This window comes from Phoenix dactylifera, unplaced genomic scaffold, assembly GCF_009389715.1.
Source record: "Phoenix dactylifera cultivar Barhee BC4 unplaced genomic scaffold, palm_55x_up_171113_PBpolish2nd_filt_p 002455F, whole genome shotgun sequence".
Taxonomy (NCBI): Eukaryota; Viridiplantae; Streptophyta; class Magnoliopsida; order Arecales; family Arecaceae; genus Phoenix; species Phoenix dactylifera.
This window is the reverse complement of record NW_024069667.1, coordinates 13471-29409: the sequence shown is the minus strand read 5'-3', so window position 1 is coordinate 29409 and position 15939 is coordinate 13471. Positions and strand designations below refer to the sequence as shown.

Below are 15939 nucleotides of genomic sequence, written 5' to 3'. Positions count from 1 at the left end.
GATATTATAGTGCCAACTTTTGGACTATCAAAGGATGGTTTTTCCAGATAAGCTTGTAGGAAGAGAACTCACAAAAGCTATACTTGGGCAGTAAGCATGGAAGAAAAAACAAATATATCTGAATTTTTTTCAAAAATACCTTTGGTAGCATGCATGAGCTAATGCAATACGTCAACCATGAGAAAGAAGCTACCGAATAGAGAACAAAGGCTATCGATGAGTTACTAAATTTCGAAGAACTTAAGAATAAAGAAGAAATTGATGTGGCAGAAATTATTGAATTTAACACTACCAAAACTGATTTTTTTTTTTTCTCAATCCCTCAAAATCTTAGAATCCTTCTAATATGCAATGTTTCAGAAATTAAAATAAAACAAGAATTATAATGAGTTAAAACAAAATAAGAATCAACTTTATATGAGTTGTTGAAACTTTGATTAAAGATTAAATAGAGCAAACACTATTGATAGTTCATTCAAATCAGAGTTCATGTTGTTGATCGTAATATATATTAGAAATATCTAGAATATGCAAATTTTATATACTTCTACGCTTGACAAGAATTATGAAAATTAGAATACATAATGAATTAAGTACAATAATTTTTTATTTTTAAGTAAAACAACATGAATGACAATGAAACATAAGCAAAAGTACAAAAATCAAATATAAATTTGCTAAAGAAAATAAATAACAATAAAGTTAAAACTTCTAATATAGATTAAAAATAAAATGAAATAATAAAATATTTTAAAAAATAGGGTGCCTCAAAAAAATTAATTTAATAATTAAAAATAAAAATATAATAAAATATTGTAAAACAAATAAAAAATGAGTTCATAAAACAAACATTAATATAGCAGAACTAAACCAAAAGTTTTATCTGACCCCCAAAAGAATTCAAATTATATAAAAAATGAAAAATACAAATAAAGTTAGCAAATGTAGATGTTATAAATGAATTAAAAATAGAAAAGTAAGTTAAATATAATAGTAGCAAATAAATCAAATTTTAATTTGTTAAATTGATATATTCATAGATAAAGGATATACTGGAAATAAAATTGAAGTAAATAAGTGAGTAATGAAATAAATTAGCAATAAAATTCTATTAGAAAAAAATCAAACGAAACAATGGAATAATAAGAGAAGAATGAAAAGGATTGATTGAAAGTATAACAAATGAACAAATATAAAAGTAAAACATAATCATAGTAGTGGACTCATATTAATGTAGCTATTAGCTGATATGGCAGCATTAGCTGGCTATCATAATTGATGCCGCATTCTAATTGATCTCCACCGTCCACCGATCTAGAAAATATATGAATCCACGTATCTTGCACCCGGAAATTATATTACCGCACCCTGAACCGAATCTTCGTTGATCCATCGGTCGGGAACACTCCATCAAATAATTAGACGGACAGATTGCTTCAACAATCGTATAAACTTCCCGGCGGCGCAATTCATCTCCTCGCGCGGGTGGATCGGGCTTTTGGGGAGGGTCGGGAGGAGACGGGGGAAGAGCTTGGAGGAAGCTTCGCCGAAGCGGTTAGTCTTCTTGCACCTCTTCGCCGCCTTGGAATCCTTCGAGTTTGGAATTGCTAGTTCTTCTGAACCCGAATGCTGCTGCTGTTAATGTTTTATCGGCTCTCTTAGACTCCTACGGTTTATTCGTTTGATAGGTTTTTGGCTTTGGTTTTTTTTTCTTTTTTGTTTATACGGATCATTTGAAGGCATATGAGTAGCTTGGCTGTTGTGACTCGTATGTGAATGATTACGTTGGGTATGTAATCGTTGTCAAACTATCAGTGTTCTATTTTAATAAAATCTCTATTGTGAAGATTTTAGGTCCTATTAATCTTTATATTATGTTCATTGATATGAGTTAGTAACTGCTCGATTTATGTATGCTTAGTTTAACAGCTAACCACGTTTGCCTTGTAAGATTTGTTTATTGGCAGTAAAATATTTTGATAATTTATGAAAACTGCATTGGAGGATTGAAATGCAGATTGTGTAATATCAACTCTAGAATACCTTATGAACGAATATAACACCAAGTGATGCTTGAAAACGAGCTCATGGAATCATTAAAGGTAAGAATTTTTATTAAGAAGTAGAACAAAGTAAAAGATGAATTCATTTTGATATTGTTATGTGGCTATTCAATATTTAAACATGTATTTGTTAAATTTCCAATTATAACATTGAATAAGCTGTCTGTACCTAAGCTTCTCGAAGGATCACCTTTAGAGGTGAGAGGTCAGCCTCGTGAATATGTTCTCCGAGGCTATGGGCTTTATATGCTTTTTCCATCAACTAAGCAACTAATTTGTGATGCAAGGTGTGTGAGAGCATTACCTTTTGGAATTACCATGAGTGGAAGCAAAGGTATATTAGGAGCTATTGCTGTTTGGACATTATGTTCGTACAAGTTAACTCAAAAAAAAGTTCTTACAAGCTTCATGTATTTCATTCCTTTTACATGAATCATGGGATTACCCATTGTTATTTACTTATGTGTAATTCATGGTTTGTTGAGACTTTGGGATCGAGTAACTTAGGGAGACAAATGTTTACCTTGTAATCTCTTCTTGAGCTATATGAACAACAATTTTGAAATTGCATGTACAGTAGTGCTTTCTTGCTTTAAACTCTGCTAAGCAATGATGGATAAGGAAAGAGCAAATGAATAGAAGGGTTCTGGTCCTTTCTTTTTGAAAAGCCATGAATAAGATTAAGGTGGGCTTGAGAAGGGAAATGTTTTAGAAAGAGTAGGCAGTGTCAACTGACTTTTATATGTTGCCCAAGGTTCATATTTATGTGTGTGGATTCATGACAGCAATGCTAATGTTTAATACATCATCATCACTAGCATCAGGCTGGTGTAGATATCATGTGACCTCCCCTTCCCCCACTGAAAAAATGGGGTCTAGATCTCTATGTGACACAAATCCTACCCATTCATCAACCAAGTTGGGTCCAAGTCTTGATGGTGAGAATTTGTATGAATCACTAGGTTTATGGGTCATGTACTTACTAGCTTCAGGGTTCGTTATCAGTCCCCAGCAGGTCCACTTAGTAAAAACCTAGTGAATAATGAGAAGAAAATAGTGACATTGAATGATGATCAAAGGATCAAGGGAGGCAGTAGGCCTAGTCCATGTAACATTTAGAAAGCAATCATAAGACAACTTATAATAATGTTCATGTGCATAGCAGGTTCACATCTGCTTATTGGTTCCCAGCAGGTCCACATGAGAAAAGCTAGTGCAAATGAGCAAAAAATAATATTGTATGACAATCAAAGGATCAAGGGATGAGGGAATTTGTGAGGCTTAATCTGCCTAACATTTAGGAAACAAATCATAAGAGATAACTTATTATATAAGAATCTTTTGGGTCATGTATCCCTTTACTAGACCCAGACCCAGAGCTAAGATCCTTGGCTTGCCTATATTTAGCCCCATACATCACCCAAATGTCTGAATTTAGAACGAGTCTAACGGTGGGCCGTGATAGGGTCTTCTCTGAATTTGCTATCTGACAGTCATGTGCATCATGTTTTGGACTTAGGATAGGGCATATGAAGGAGAATTATGGTACATGAGAATTTTACTGAAAGGTGATAGTCTAGTCATAAAATTGTAAGTTTGGATATTATAATTTGATTCACTATCAGTTTGCATCTAGTATTGACTTTGCCTAAGTAGTATTGGCTATAAGCAAACTTACAAACACATATTTGCATTTGCAATATAATTAGTATTTTATAGAAAACTAGTTGGATTACTTCATAGTTTTCTTGTTTTGCAGCATATAGTGGAGTTTTTTGTTTTTTTCTTTCACAAATGTTCATGTAAGTCAGCTATACTCTTGCTAACCTTACTCATGGAATTTAGCTGTTATTGGTATCAATGAAGATTCATAGTTAGTTTCCATCAATTTTTGACTTTTGATGCGTTGACCACTCCATAGACTAAATTTTACCATTTCAGCTTGTGCCTATTTTGATATTTTGGAATAGAGGTGGGCATTGGCCGGGCCGCCCATGGCCCGGCACGATCCGGCACGAAGCGTGCCAGCACGGCCCGCTTGCTACAGTAACGGGCCGTGCTAGGCACGGCTCATAAAAGGGGGCCGGGCTGGATTAAGGATTTCTGGCTCGCGGGCCTAATTTTTTTTCCAAAATACCTCTCAAATTAGCCATTTTATGGCTGTTGGGAGGGGCAAAATGGGTAAAAAGCCATAAATAGCCGTTATGGGCCACCCATAACGGCTATTTTTTTTGGACAGACGGGCCGTGCCTGGCACAGCCCGTCTCGTGCATGGCACGGCCCGTGCCGGGCCCGTCATGGCCCGCCACCCCACGGGCCTAGGGCCGTGCCGGGCTTAGCCTTTAGGTTAAGCGGGCCGTGTCGGGCTTAGCCTTTAGGTTAAGCGGGCCCGTGCCGGGCACGGCCCATTTAGTAACAGGCCGGGCCAGGCACGGCCCGTTTGGTCTGTGCCCGGTGGGCCTGGGCCGGGCCGGGCCCGGCATGGCCCAATGCCCATCTCTATTTTGGAGTTACCCAGATAATAGCAGCCTATACCTTATTGAGAACCTTTATCAGGTTGTTTGATGGGAATTTTGTCTTCTTTCTTGGATAACCCAAGCAAAGATTAATTCCATGAGAAGAATGTGATATATTTGTCAAAGAGGAAAGATTTACCAATAAAAATTAGACAAACTGCTGGTCCAACTGTTGTTCTTCATGGCCTATGGACCATTATGAACATTTCAATAACAAGATAACTGAATCAAGTTCCTTCATCCTATTTAAAAACATGGAGCCTTCTCTTTACAATGTGCTCATGGAAGGGGCTGCTTAAAGGATTCAGTTAAAGCATGCTTAGACAACATGTATAATTCAATAGTTGTGCAAAAGTAATTAAATGGTCTACGTGATCAAATGGGAATCAAGATCTCACTAAAGCTTTAGTGTTTGCATGATCAAGAAGAAATGCAATTTAGATGAATGGAAAGGTTATTGTCATTTCCTTGTTTAATCAGGTTTTTTTGGTCCCCTGTACAAGAAAAGGGACATGTTCAATTACATCACATTATTGTTTGATATAGCCATGAATGTGATCAATTTTGTGATTTTAGGTTCTCAAATCAATTATATTTTGATTGTGGACATAAATTGCATTATAGACAATTTAGATTCTTTGGTGTTGATGTTAGCAATGGAATCTTCATGAGGCTATATTGGTTTTATGTCCAAATGGAAGAATTATTCATATAAGATAAACAAAAAATTACTTGTAATCCTTTTGATTGATGAAGTAGGTGTATAGAAGTTTGATAGGTTTATTCTTTATTTGGGCAAAAAAAGGTATTTTTTTTTAACAGAGCTTTGCATCAGGATATTAGATGTCATGGTGATGAATGAGTTAAGTTTTGATTTTTTTTTTTCTGGTTCCTTATCTTTCATAATTAAGACCATTAGAGCCATGGCTTATTTTGTAAATAAATTTGATATCCCGTTCGATTTTGTAGATGTGAACAAAGTTGTCTTATGGGAATTGATACATGTAGCACAGTAGTGGTAGTGTTTGAAAAAGCATATCACATTTCCATTTTCATCTAGACAGAGGTTTAAACATTTTGGTAGTTTCAACTATTATAATTTTGGTTTTAAAGGGTCTGGCATGAAAATGATAAGTTACAAAAATAAGAAAATATTAACAAAGGAAGCTCGAACAAATATAAATTTAATATATACTAGGTAGAGTTGAGAGCATAATATTTTGTTTCAGTGGATACATATAATTTTACTTGATTTAGTTTGAAATTTTATCAAATTTAACAAAGGAAGGATATTAAATAAGAGAATAACAATACATCTTTGAAGAATTGATGTTCAAAACATTTTAGGGTTTTTAGTAGATTAGTCCCTAAAATCTTTCATATTTGCATCTTGTTGCCTAATTTTCATATTTACATAAAAATCCTTGTGAAGTTCTCCATTTATACAAATTGGTATTTCCACTAGCTTTTGGCTTAACAACTAAGGAGGCTCAGGACTTGGCCTGTTCTTGCTCACTTTGCCCTCTTCTCTATTTCTCCATCTTGTCACTTGAGACTTGGTCACTAGGGGACCAACGACAGAGGGGCACGAGTTAAGGGGTTGATAAGTGTAAGAGCGACAACCAAAAATGTCTAGAATATATGACATTCACACTGTTAGGAGAATATAAACATATTACTTTGTTGTCATCTAGTTAACCTAAGCGGCATATAAGCAATTAGTTGTCAGATTTCAAGGATTAAAATACACATAAAAGACAGGGATCAATATGAAAATATGAAAGATTTTATGGACTAATCGATAAAAAACCCAACATTTGTAGTAAACTTAATTATCTAGTTATTAGTTAGCATATGCAAAAAATGTGATCTTCTTGGGTCTCCGATTTACAAAGCTAAAGTGTATTTAGAGTTCACACATTTAGTTGTCAAGTATGAACTACAAAGTTGCGAAACAATTATTATGAATAGCAATTTAATGGAATGATCAGAACATTGCAAATTGCTATCATATACATTATACAATATCAAATATTCAGTCTCAGTTTTATTCTTATGAAAAATATAAAAAAATAAGGTTTCAAGCAAGGATTCAAATATCAAGGTATGGATGGCCAGCCAATATAGCATGTGCTATTTTTTGTGCCATATTGACGAAGGTTATCAATTGGTGTGCTTTGGTACAACAAGTATGTGGTACAATCTATGTTGGCCTCCAAATCTTCTTGCCCAATATCGGCAAACCGGTATTAGGCACCATACCGGTTGTTCGGTGGGACAAGTCGGTATAAGCTTCCGCAGTGCTATGTCGGGCCCATACCGACACAGTAGAAGAGACGAGGGAGAGGGGGTGAAAGAGGAAAAGAGATAGAGAGAAGGGGAAGAGAGGGAGGGAGAGAGATGGAGGGCAGTGGAGGGTGGCGGAGGTCGGCATACGGGGAAGGAGGCAGAGGCTGCGACTGGATTTCTGTTTCGTTCGAAATAGAGTCTCGGCTGCTAAAAAAAATTGCAATATTTAAGTAAAGTCAGCAAGCAATTTTTCAACTTCACTAAAAAATTTTGAAATTTTTTAGCGGCCGGAACTCTATTTTGAACGAATCAGGGATCCGGCTGCGGTTGCGGCCTCCACCTCCTTCCCCGTTTGCCGGCCTCTCCCTCCCTCTCCCTCTCCCTCCCTCCCCCGCTTGTTTTCTCTTTTCTTCTCTTTTCTTCTCCTCCCCATCTGACGACGCATCTCAGTTTTCTTGCCGAAATAGTCCTAGTCTGCCGCCGGTGCGGTTCGGGACGGTTCTGCAGACATTGTTTTTGCCTTTTTATGCTTTATTGTTTTAATCCTACATGTTTTGATAAATATATTTTATGTGCTCTAAATATTTTTATTGCTAATTTATTTCATAACATATCATAACTTGCAATTAAACATACATTGAAAAATCTATATTTATGCACTAATAATTGAAACATAACCAGGATTTTCGAAGTCATTGAGCTATATATGATACCAAAGATTATCAAGACATCCAAAAGTAAACCCCAATAAACACCATTTGCTAGGTTTACTCTTAAGTTTAAGATGAAATTAGAGATGGTTGATGTTCGTCCGAAAAAAAACCCAGTTTCTTTGATTTTGATCAGGGCATGAGTCTAGAGTTAATACACCATTAAATCCATTTACAGCATAATCTCCATGTAAATTTCTTCAATATCTCCATCATTTATGCTTGGATTTTTTTAAAAGACTAAAAAATGGGGGGAGGCTAAATTTCTTCAAGTTTTGCTTATCATATATCCTTGAATCTTTGAAAAAAATTGAGAAAATGGGGGAGGCTGTCACCTAGCAAGAAGCTTGTTTGTATCCCCCAGCATATTAATCTAGCACCTTATCCTTTGACCTCCACACTAGCCTGTTTTAGCTGTTTCACCTTCAAATGGTGAAATCACCATAAAAGAATGGGTTTAAAAGGCATTTTGAATGGTGCCAGGACCAATTCAGGCTTGATTTGCCTTGATTTGGCAGGATCAGGTTCAGCAAACTATTACTTGTATCGATGCCCACTGACCAGAGTATTGTCACCGAGCTGGTATTATATATATCAATTGGTATGGGGCCAGTAGGACTAAGATTTAAATCCTTAGTTTCAAGTACAATTGGAAGACTATAAAAATTTCCATGTAAGTTGATCTAGCTTGCATAAAATGCTTATTCAGTTTCCATTTTGAAAATCCTATTTAAATTAGAATTTAATATTAATAAAATTAAGTTAACTTTATAATTGTTACCCTAGTTAGGTTGTTTGGTGATTTTGTGAAATTTAACAATATGTTGCTTAGATGCAGTTCAAATGTAAGAAGTTGTAAGGATTTCATGAATAAAACTTACCTTACTAGTTTATTTTCTTTTTATTTGAATATATGGTAGCCCAACATCCAGATGCTTTAAGGATATGTTTGGTTGATTAGAAAAATTTGGAAAAGAAAACCAAAAGGGACATGATTTCATCAAGGAAAACGAAAATTTAGTCAAATTTGGAAATTTTTGTTTGGCATCATTGTTGTTTTTTTGTTTTTTTGTTTTTTTTCTTCTACAAATTGGTGAAATGGAAATTGATGTTGAAGGTAGCATTTGTACAAAACTTCTGCTATTCCTTGTTTTTGTTTTCACTATTTTTGAAAGCAATAAATCTTTGTTACTAAAAGATCTAAAGACTTAAGAAACAGTTTAAAGAAACAAAACGTTTCATCATACATGTTGTACAGTCTAGTTCATTTTTCTTGGGTTTTTGAAAATAAAAACATAAAACAGCAATATGAAACTTAGGTTTGGACTTTGGTTTCTCCCCTATTATTTCTGTGAAAGTAAACAATGTTGAGTAAATACAAGGTGTGTACTTCACGTGAACCATGAACTATTAAAAATAGTAACTTCTTTTAGAGCCTTTTTCTCAAGGCAAGCCTCAAATTAGTCTTTTTAAGCAACATGTGTACTTGTTTATAAATAGGTCTAAAATATTTAAATTATGGAATATAGGTGCATACATGTTTATGCATTTACTTTGGTGAGACAACAATTATGATTTATGTCCATGCTGATTGCATTGCATCCCAAGCCTGGTATGCTACATGCCTGTATGTGCTTGGCACATAGTAGCACCTTAATCCTTGATTTGAACTGCATATAAACATACATACTGGGCCAGGAGGGTTCTCTGGAGTGGGAAATACCTGCTAGGTGCATGATAGATTTTGCAGTAAGCACACTTATCCACTTTTTTTTTCTAATTGATTTGATATTATCGTATTTGTTTACTGTAATCTTTATCTTGTTTTGTGGGTAAAGGGGGTCTTAGGTTTGTTTTCATGTGTAGGTTTAGCCCCACAAATGAATTCAATATATAATATTAAAAAATTGTTTTATCACTTCACTTTTTCTGGTGTTTTCCATGAACCTACAAAAGTTTTTCTGAATCATCTTTCTCTGTACCTTCTTTTGCTTTTGTTTTGTCTGGTTCATGTGCAATAAAAAAAATGAAAAATGAAAAGAGAGTCACCTAGCTTGAGGATGAAAATGTTGTTCATTAGCTGTCTGTTTGCATGTGGTGAATGCTTGAAGATGCCTTTTGTATATTTGATATGGTTCTTCTAATTTTGAAGTGCATCATTTTGTTGCATGAAAACTGCTGTGGAACAAGTCCTCACCAGAAGGTTTTGAGTTTTATGCTTGTATTTATTTTCAGCAAATTTACATTATTTTATGTTGGTGAAGCTGTTTGTGAAGCAAATGGAACCTTCATGTACAAACCGTTAAAATGACAACGTCCTTAATTGAAATAAAATAGAAATACAAATTGTGAAGACCCACTTAGGATTGGGCCGGCCTCTGAATAAGGCGGCCCAATACAAAAAAAAAGGGGGGAGGGAGTCTCCCGATCGGAATAGCCTCCCTCCCCTGTTTTCAATTCCTCTCCCTCCCCTGTTTTCAATTCCTCCCCCTTCCGAATCTACCGGAAGAGAGATTTTAGGGTGATAAAACCCTACCAAATCAGGAGGATCTCCTCTCTCTCTTCCCCTAGGGCATCAACCGAGGGCCCTTCCACACACACAAAAAAAAAAAGAGGGAGATTGGGTTTTACCTTGCCGCGGGAGGAATCGAAGCGGTCGCCGTCGATCCGGCCGGGAGGATCTTGCCGGAGGCAAGGTGAGTCGTCCCTCCTCCTTTCTCGATCTTTGGATCTTTATTCCTCTTGAATCCGGCCGGCGAGCCGTGGGATTTGGAGACAAGAAGCTCGGTCGCCATGCTTCTCCTCCCGTTCGACCGCCGTCGTCGGGGGTGGAGCGTGGCCGGCCGTCGCCGGGCGTGGTGCATGGCCGGCACCACGTTGGGGGATTGTCGACCGCTGGGGTCGCCGGCCACAGGTGGCCACTGCCACCGAACATGCCCACGAGGAGAATAGGAAGAAGGAGAGGGAGAGAGAGGGAGGGAGAGCCACTTGTCTCTAACCTTCTCTTCTCTCTCTCTAGATCATCTCTAGTTGGGGGTTTTCTCTCTCTCGACTTAGATATGGGGAGATCATTATTTTGAGGGTTCTGGGTTGTCATTCATCTTGAGTAAATTTTAATACTTATTTGGTTCTGTAGGGGAACAATCTGTTGGACGAGAGGACGTTGAGCAGGATTCTGTGCATTCCGGTTCTTTATCGCCGTGAGGGCGGGTGATTGGTTATTTAAATTGTCAACAAAGGTAAGGATCCTTATACTCCTGCATTATATAATATTTTTATACTTAGATATGTATGATATGCTATGATCCAGACAAATCAAAAATAGTTTTTATATTAAATTATATTTTGATCGTGTTGGCTTGTGGTTGATATTATGATTGTATACGCTTGTGGTTGGTATCATGATGGATGCATGCATGCGCATAACCTACACCTACATAATTGGACTGTTGGATGTGGTGCTCTAAACTAACCATATGATATTGGTTGCCCTGTCACGGGCTGGAAACGTGACCGTGGTTAGTTTAAAGCCGAAAATAAATATAAAAGAATTGATGTGTGGATGTAAACCGGATTGTATGAAAAGGGACTTTGGGTTTATCTTGTTATTATGGCAGGCCCCGTCACAGGCTAAAAATGTGGTACTTTGGTAGGCCCCCTCACAGGCTAGAAATGTGGAACTATAATGTGCAGGCCCCCTCACAGGCTAGAAATGTGGAACTATAATGTGCAGGCCCCGTCACAGGCTGAAAATGTGATACTTTGGCAGGCCCCCTCACAGGCTAGAAATGTGGAACTATAATGTGCAGGCCCCGCCACAGGCTCAAAATGTGATACTTTGGCAGGCCCCATCACAGGCTAGAAATGTGGAACTATAATGTGCAGGCCCTGCCACAGGCTGAAAATGTGATAATTTGGTTGCCCCACCACAGGCTGAGAAATGTGACGGAGATTTAACCCAAAGTCGGAAAGATAATTAATCCGGATCTAGTTGAAGAAAAGGCATTGAAACTATAATACATGTTTATGAGCTATCATATGCTATATCATTCTTGTGTGGCTGGACTTTTATTGATGATTGATGTACTTATTTATATTGATTATTTGAGCTTTGATAGCCGGTTTATGATTTCATGATATGTGCATCGACTTGTCGTGGTTTTCAGATTTATATTAGTATTGTGTTGGTGTGGATGTGTAGGGATTCCTACTGGGCTTTAAAGCTCATTCCCTTTTCTTCTTTTTTTTTATCAGAGTTGCAGGATGCTTAGATTTAGATGGGATGGGCGCAGAGTGCAAGTATCGGAGTCATTAGCTAATTAGTTTGTTTATGCTTCTTGATGACGATGAACATTTGAAGATTTTGTAATTGAACTAATTTGTTTATTTGGACATGTCGGACTTGCCTATTTGAATTACTAAGTTAATCATGGATTTGTTGGAATCTTTGTTAATCATAGGCCTTGCATGATTTTTAGGGCACTGCTCTAGGGCTCATGCGGCCGGTCGTGTACCGGACCCGGGTGCTGGGTTCGGGGCGTGACACAAATGCAATCTGAAATGGCTGAGTTTCTATTGTGGGTTATTTATACGGTTTATCTATCTTTTTCTTTTCCACTTATACTTTCTGTAATGACATTGGAATCTATCAGAAAATGGAGATCTTAGTTCCTGAATCAGGTAAATTATTGTAGTTGCCATTAACCTAAGGTTGTTTGGGTGCACGAGTACACAGTTTAACTTGTTAGCTATTGTTCTGATAGGTTTCTGGATGGTAACTCTATTATTTCCTAGTTGTGTGCATCATGTTTCTAACACTAGTTTTCATGACCGAATGCAGTTGATATTCTGAAGTTATATATTCACATTGCCAGATGGCCCCACCTGTTAAAGGTATGCTATATATGTCAGAATTTTAGTTATATAATTATTGATATTGCATTAAATCAAAAGAGCAAATGTAAGTTCTTTATCACCATCATATTGATTAAATAAATGCAATGTGCAAAGCAGACAAATTCAGAACATATTAATCAGCAATTTGCAGCTCATCTCATTGTTTAGATAATTATTTATTTCTTTATTGGTATGACTTGATGCCTTTAGCACAATCACATAATCTTATTGATTTAGTTGACAAATGTCTTAATTAATGAGAAAACTTGGTGACAAAACTAGAACATACAGATATCAACAAAATGAGTTATATAAATATGTCCAGCATGCATGGGCTTAAATGGGAGGAGCATGTGAGGACTCGTGTAAGCATGTGTTTAGTCCCACATCAGCTATGTACTGGGTAGATCAGGGTCGGCGGAATTGTCCCGGGCGGTTCCGGCCGTTCCGAGCCACCCCGACAGCTGAATGGCACTGTTCCGACAATGGAAGCGAAATCTATTGTCGGAGGAGGAGAAGGAGAAGGAAAGAGAGAAAAAAGAGAGAGCGGGGGAGGGAGGGAGAGAGAGAGGGAGAGGAAGGTGGAGGCTGGTCGGTGGAGGGCCGGCAAAAGCCCGCGAGCCGCACGGAGGATGCTCCTCTAGATCACTTAAACATCGCAAAATATAAAAAAAAGGCTGGATCTCTATTTCGAACGAAATAGGGGACTCACCCTGTTTTTCGGCCGCAGAGGTTTCTTGCCGACTTCACTTAAATATTGCAAAATAAAAAAAGGGTTGGATCCTTGTTTTGAACAAAACAGAGGACCTGCCCTGTTTTTCGGCTGGGGACATTTCTTCCGCCTCCTGCCCAGGTCGCCGGCCTTCGACGGCCCTCCGCCGACCTCCACGAGCCCTCCGTCGACCTCCACCATCCTCCGCCAGCCTCCCTCCTTTTCTCTCTCTTTTCCTTTCTCTCCCGTCCTCTACTGTGTCGGTACGGGCCCGACATGGCATAGACCCGTACTGACTTGTCTCGCCAGACAATCGGTATGGTGCCCGATACCGGTTCTGCTGATATTAGGTACTTATATAAGGCCACGGAATCTAAATAATACCTTCCAGCTAGTCTTTTTCAGTGAGGTCCTGAGTTGTTGTCTAGCATGCATGCTAGACTTCATGGTCTCTCAGGCCGGGAATCCTGCACATACTGTCGACTCCAGAGGCTACAAAGCACCCCTCCGCAACCAACCGCCCCCCCTCCCCAAACCACCACCCCCCCCCCCCCCCCAACAAAAAAAAAGAAACTTGCATGGGAAAAAAAGCTGTTAAAGAGTCCCGCACATGCATGTGGATCACATGCGTGGCATCTCAGATATGAATGCAGTTAACTGCAGTTATGGTGCACACATGGTGTAAAGAGAACTCTATGCTTAAAATTTCATCAATCTAGGTTGCAAAATGAAGATCTAAATTATTGGATGTGATGTACAAAAAATGTTTTGGAAATCTCTGCATAAGCACAAGTCCTCCCAAATGTATAGTTCTAGTGGTATGACACTGTCTGATGATTTCTTGGGATACTGTATACTTTTAAAAGCAACATGGCTTCTTAATTTTCATTCTCATGTAATGCTGTATGATCATCTGCAAGCAGCCACCTCCAAGAAGCCTGATGGCAAAGCTCAGGCTCTGAAGTTTGCCAAGGCTGTGAAGTCAGGAAACATCGTCCCTGAAAAGGAAGGCCAGGAAGATTCACACTTCTGTAACTTTTCACCGGCTCAAGACCCTCAAGAAAGAGAGGAATCCAAAATATCCTAGAATCAGTGCACCAAGAAACAAGCTTGACCGCTATCAAATTCTCAAATATCCCGTGACCACCGAATCTGCGATGAAGAAGATAAGATAACAACACACTTGTATTCATAGTTGGCATCCAAGCCGACAAAAAAAAGATCAAAGTAGCTGTGAAGAAGATGTACGGCATTCAGGCAAAGAAAGTCAATACTTTGATCAGGTTGGTGTCCATTTGGTATTCCCAATGCAACAGTTTCTTTATCCCATCCAATATGCTATCCAGGTTGCGTCTGTAGTTGAGCCTTGAAGCATTTCTGAATCTGGCCTTTCTGATGCTTTTCCAGGCCTGATGGCATGAAAAAGGCATATGTGAGATTGACCCTGGATTACGACGCTTTGGATGTTGCAAACAAAATTGGTATAATCTAGACATGTAGTAGTTAGCAATCCAGTCTTGTGCTAAATCACATTTATGGTTGGTGTTTCAGGTCTCGTAGAATCAAATTTTGTGGCTTCTTTGATTTTCTTGCTTTAGTAGTTCGTTGGCATCAGATGCTAGTAGAATATTATTCTAAATACTTTCTTAACTGTGCTATAAGGTCGGAGGAACTGGTACCGGGCACCGTACCAGTTTTCCGGCAGGATGACTCAGTACGGATCGTGCTGGGCCTATACCGAGAAAGGGACCGTGCAGAGAGGAAAAGAGAAAGAGAGCGAGCGGGGGAAAGAGGGCCGGAGGAGGGTGGCCGATGCCGGCGGAGTGCCATCGGAGGCCAGCCTCGGCCGCAGCCTTAAATAAATTCGCGATTTTTAAGTGAAGTTGGCAAGTGAATCTAGCAAGCCCGTTCAAGGCAGCCACTAAATCTTCTACCTGGTTCAGGAATCCAGCCGATAAAGCCTAGCTTGAAGTTGAATCTGCCCCAACATCGAAATAAGGGGATGAGTTGACTGGCGAATCAACTGCAATAATTGGACTCGACCAGTGCACCGAAGCCTTTCATATCGGCTTTTGTATCGGCCGGATTTTTGAACCAGGTAGGAGGCTGCCTTGAACGGGCTTGCAGATTTACTTGCCGACTTCACTAAAAAATTGTAAATTTTTTTAAGACCGCAGCTGGTTTGAAACAGGGTCAACAGCCACGGCCTTGCTCTCTGCGGTCTCCGCCGGCATCCTGCCCTCTCCCTCCCTCCCCCGCTAGTTCTTTCTTTCCTTTTCCTTCTCTGGCTTCGACAATGGTTTCGTTTTTGTTGCTAGAACCGTACCGATGAGACACCGGTACGGCTTGGGATGGCCGGAATCGTCCGATTTGGGACGGTTCTGCCGACCTTGCTGTGCTATTAGGATTCGTTATTGATTATGGTGGACATCCCTTAATTTTACGGGAGGCCTCGCATTAGATAAATGTACTGCAGGTGTCCCTATCTATGTGGTTCCTACAAAACATTAAGCAATGAAAGCATGCATATTTGTCATACCAAATTTTGCTTTTTTTGGATTAATGGTATCTTTTTCCTTTGCTTTTGCCACTGACATAATCTTCTGAAGGAATCTGTTGGATGGGTTTTGACATGCTTTTTAACCATCGGAAGATTTGTTTGCATATATTAGATTCCAATGTTCGATCTTCTACAGGAAAAAGTGCATTTAGGATTTGAACTTTCAGGGCAGCTTTTTTAAAGAACAGAGCAG

At 38.6% G+C, this 15939-nt stretch overlaps 1 pseudogene; it reads left to right on the top strand.

Moving 5' to 3' along the window:
• Nucleotides 1-1520: 1520 nt before the first annotated feature.
• Nucleotides 1521-14774, top strand: LOC103721922 (annotated as a pseudogene).
• The last annotated feature ends 1165 nt before the right edge of the window (nucleotides 14775-15939 follow it).